This window comes from Salvelinus alpinus, chromosome 11 (assembly GCF_045679555.1).
Source record: "Salvelinus alpinus chromosome 11, SLU_Salpinus.1, whole genome shotgun sequence".
Classification (NCBI taxonomy): Eukaryota; Metazoa; Chordata; class Actinopteri; order Salmoniformes; family Salmonidae; genus Salvelinus; species Salvelinus alpinus.
In genome coordinates, this window is record NC_092096.1 from 15,531,850 (window position 1) to 15,536,849 (window position 5,000).

General features: G+C 43.9%; 2 protein-coding genes across 2 annotated transcripts in view; one reads left to right on the top strand and one right to left on the bottom strand.

The window, feature by feature from the left end:
• The window catches only part of lrtm2a (leucine-rich repeats and transmembrane domains 2a), a 67,696-nt gene extending 65,333 nt beyond the window's left edge, over window positions 1–2,363 (bottom strand). Inside the window, exon 1 of the mRNA XM_071331828.1 lies at window positions 1,882–2,363. The gene's annotated coding sequence lies outside the window, so the exon portion shown is untranslated. The remainder of the gene's footprint in view (window positions 1–1,881) is intronic.
• The window catches only part of cacna2d4a (calcium channel, voltage-dependent, alpha 2/delta subunit 4a), a 320,994-nt gene that overhangs the window by 148,571 nt on the left and 167,423 nt on the right, over window positions 1–5,000 (top strand). The window lies entirely within an intron of this gene.

A 5,000-nucleotide genomic window follows, 5' to 3' on the forward strand; every position in this document is an offset into this window, starting at 1 on the left:
AGGAGCTATGTTAGGAACTAGGGGTTATGTTAGGAACTAGGAGCTATGTTAGCAACTAGGAGCTATAGTAGGAACTAGGAGCTATAGTAGGAACTAGGAGCTATGTTAGGATCTAGGAGCTATAGTAGGAACTAGGAGCTATGTTAGGATCTAGGAGCTATGTTAGGATCTAGGAGCTATAGTAGGAACTAGGAGCTATAGTAGGAACTAGGAGCTATAGTAGGAACTAGGAGCTATAGTAGGAGCTAGGAGCTATAGTATGAGTATGTGCTGTGTGTGGAGACTAGCTAGCTAGCTGCCAATACACTCAGTAAACAAAACATAAACTCACATACTGGTAAATGCCAAAATAAAGGAAACTCTTGGGTAAATGACAGATAGCATGTACACTACCGTTCAAAGGTTTGTGGTAACTTACACATTTCCTTGCTTTTGAAAGAAAAGCTAATTTTCTGTATCAAATTGATCAGAAATACAGTGCAGCTTCATTAAATAGCACCGGCAAAACACCCGTCTCAACGTCAACAGTGAAGAGGTGACTCTGGGATGCTGGTGCTTCCACACAGGTGTGGTTCCTGAGTTAATTAAGCAATTCATATCCCATCATGCTTAGAGTCATGTATAAAAATGCCCAGGTCCCCATTGTTTTGTCTTCCATGGATAGAAGAAGAGATCTCAGTGACTTTGAAAGAGGAGTCTCAAAGGAACATAGGGGGGTTAAAGGGTGTGTGTGTGTGTGTGTGTGTGTGTGTGTGTGTGTGTGTGTGTGTGTGTGTGTGTGTGTGTGTGTGTGGTGTGTGTGTGTGTGTGTGTGTGTGTGTGTGTGTGTGTGTGTGTGTGTGTGTGTGTGTGTGTGGTGTGTGTGTGTGTGTGTGTGTGTGTGTGTGTGTGTGTGTGTGTGTGTGTGTGTGTGTGTGTGTGTGTGTGTGTGTGTGTGTGTGTGTGTGTGTGTGTGTGTGTGTGTGTGTGTGGTGTGTGTGTGTGTGTGTGTGTGTGTGTCTGTGTGTGTGTGTGTGTCAGTCACCAGATCTCAACCCAATTGAACATTTCTGGTAGATTCTGGAGCGGCGCCTGAGACCACCGTCAACAAAACACCAAATGATGAAATGTCTGGTGGAAGAATGGTGTCACATCCCTCCAATAGAGTTCCAGACACTTGTAGAATCTATGTCAAGGTGCATCGATGCTGTTCTGGCTGGTGCTGACCCAACGCCCTAGTAAGACACTTCATAGTTCCTCTATTTTGGCAGTTACCTGAACATACAGTACATGCTTTAGATTATCACACACACACACACACACACACACACACACACACACACACACACACACACACACACACACACACACACACACACACACACACACACACACACACACACACACACACACACACACACACACACACACACACACACACACACCGATCATTAAGACCTGTGGAGTATTGAGTTGGAGGAAACAATGTAACCACACAGTCAAAGGGAATACATGTAACATTGTGTTTAATATACATCTGGAAAGAATCAACAGCTGTCCTTCACAAGTCATGATAAAACACTTATTGTCTATAAGGAAAATCATTCTATTTCATCATCTTGACAATTTGTGCATTATTTGTGTGTGGTTGTTTTAGTGTGTGTGTGTGTGTGTGTGTGTGTGTGTGTGTGTGTGTGTGTGTGTGTGTGTGTGTGTGTGTGTGTGTGTGTGTGTGTGTGTGTGTGTGTGTGTGTGTGTGTGTGTGTGTGTGTGTGTGTGTGTGTGTGTGTGTGTGTGTGTGTGTGTGTGTGTGTGCGCGCGCGTGCGTGCGTGCGTGCGTGCGTGTGTGTGTTTATTTGTGAAAGAACACAGAGGGTGGCGAAAGAGAACCAAAACACTCACCTTCCAAAATACCAGCCACCAACCCCAACGCCCAAACCAAAACGGACAAAAATAATCTATCCTAACATAAAGAAACGGAGAGGAAGAACTGTTGGTGTAATCCTCACATCGATCTCCGGCCGGCAGCAACAACCAATCACATTTAAAAAGGAACGATTGTAGAAAAAAAGGAAGGTGAAAAATGAATGAGGAGAGAGGATGAGGAAGTCCTTTGGAGGAAGATAAGTTTAATCCTTAGAGAGGTCGGTTTGTTGCCATGACGAGGTTAGCCTCCCCCAGTATGAATATATCCAGTACAGTACATCTGCCTCCCAGTATAGTCTCTCCCAGTATAGTCTCTCCCAGTCCAGTCCAGTACAGGGATAGTGTTTCCGCCTGCCCGTCTGCCTGCTAGCCCTTCTGTGTCGCTATGTTTCTGATTCCTCTGCTCCAGCGTGCGCCAGTATCCAGAGGCTGTCTTTTTGCGTGTGTGTGAGAGCGAGAGAGAGAGAGAGGGGGGGGGGGTTGTGTATTTGTGTGCAGTCGTGCATGCGGCAGGAGTGTGTGTGTGTGTGAGGCGCAGCTTGTCAAAAATAGTAACATTAGAGTGTTGCTTCTGTCTGAGCTGCCGAGGGAGGGAGGGAGGGAGGGAGGGAGGGAGGGAGGGAGGGAGGGAGGGAGGGAGGGAGAGTCAGCTGATCTCACAGCAGATATGCATCTTCCTCCAGGCTGTTCTCTCCTCCTTTTCCCCTCTTTGTAGTATTCTATCGTTTTGTTCCATTCGCTCTTTTGATTCATTTCATTTTCTCAGTCCCTCATGTTAGGTGGTAGGCTGGCTCTGCATGTATCGGTTTGTGTGAGTGTCCGCCTGTGTGAGTGTTCGCGTTTGCCTGTGCAAGTGTTTGCGTGTGTGTGTGTGTGTGTGTTTGGCAACGGGTAGACAGGGAAAGACGAGCTGTTTGCTAGAGTCATTGAGAAAGAGAGGGATGGGTTTTTTAAATGGAGGACAAACAGAGAGAGATGGATGAGAGCGCCATAGGAGAGAGGAAGAGAGAGAGAGGAAGGTGCGGAGAGGTGGAAGAAGAGTGAGAGCAGGTGGCATTTAGGGTAAAGGAACTGGCATGTGCGTGCGTGAGTGTGTGTGTGTGTGTGTGTGTGTTGTGAGATGGGTAATGTGTGTTCCTGTGAGACAGAGAACAGGACTGTGTGCTTCTCATCACCAGCTGAACATGGCTGCTACTGACAGGCTGGACACACAGGGAAACCTCTGTTGTTTATTTATATGTGGTAGAGAGAGAGAATGATATAGAATGATATAGAGAATGATAGAGAATGCTATAGAATGATATAGAGAATGATATAGAATGATATAGAATGATACAGAGAATGATATAGATTGATAGAGAGAATGATAGAGAGAATGATATAGATTGATATAGATGATAGAGCGAATGATACAGAGAATGATATAGAATGATAAAGAGAATGATATAGAATGATATAGAGAATGATAGAGGATGATATAGCTTGATAGAGAATGATATAGAATGATATAGAGAATGATATAGAATGATATAGAGAATGATAGATAGAATGATATAGAATTATATAAGATGATATGGAATGATATAGAATGATACAGAGAATGATACAGAGAATGATATAGAATGATACAGAGAGAATGATATAGAATGATAGAGAGAATGATAGAGAGAATGATATAGAATGATATAGAGACTGATATAGAATGATATAGAATGATAGAGAGAATGATACAGAATGATATAGTATGATAGAGAGAATGATATAGAATGATAGAGAGAATGATATAGTATGATAGAGAGAGAATGATATAGTATGATATAGAGAATGATATAGAGAGAATGATATAGAGAATGATAGAGAGAATGATAGAGAGAATGATATAGCATGATAGAATGATAGAGAGAACGATAGAGAGAATGATAGAGAGAATGATAGAGAGAATGATACAGAGAATGTTACAGAGAATGATATAGAATGATATAGAGAATGATATAGAATGATATAGAGAATGATATAGATTGATAGAGAGAATGATATTTCTGTACATGAGTTCTGTACAGTTTAGAGATGTCCTGATGCAGTATAGTGCAGTTATTTAGTGTACAGTTCAGAGATGTCCTGATGCAGTATAGTGCAGTTATTTAGTGTACAGCTCAGAGATGTCCTGATGCAGTATAGTGCAGTTATTTAGTGTACAGCTCAGAGATGTCCTGATGCAGTGTGTCACTTAGAGTGTGTAGTCCTCTAGTCTTTATGGCGCAGATGGCCGGTTGGGGGGGTCACGCCACGGGGAAATGAAAGTGTTTATCTGGCAGGTGGTTTTGGTCGTGATTGACATGAACCGCCTGCCAGAGGAGAGTTTTAGTAGAGTCCTGATGGTGGAGGGGCCTTTGTGAGTCAAATCTGCTGTAGAACTGGTCTAGTTGATTGGGCAGTGGGGGGAGGGGGGGGCGTTGGGTTTGTAGTTGGTGATCTTCTGTAATCCTTTCCAGACAGGCGTGGGGTTACAGAAGAAGTGTTGTTCTGCCTGACCTCATGCTGCTGTTTGGCTGCATTCATCCTGAGGAGCAGATTATACCGTGTCCTGCTATCTCTTTAATAACAGACTAATATGTGTTAGAGAAGAGGAGAGGAGAGGAGAGGAGAGGAGAGGAGAGGAGAGGAGAGGAGAGGAGAGGAGAGGAGAGGAGAGGAGAGGAGAGGAGAGGAGAGGAGAGGAGAGGAGAGGAGAGGAGAGCTCCGCCCAGTGACAGAAGAGATGCAGCTCCAGCCAGTGACAGCAGAGATGAATCTCCGCTCAGAGACAGTAGAGATGAAGCTCCACCCAGAGATGAAGCTCCACCCAGAGACAGTAGAGAGGAAGCTCTGCTACCTTTCCTAATAACGGCAGCAACACTCAAGCTAAATCTAGGCCACCTTTTAAGTTAGAAGGTGAATAGCTCCCACCATTCATCTTACCCCATCGGCTGCCCTTCATGTGTGGGGGGAGGTGGGGGGGTTAGTTACAGGACAGTAATAAAATGTTTATTAATGGTTAGTTACAGCACAGTAATAAAACGTTCATTAATGGTTAGTTACAGGACAGTAATAAAACT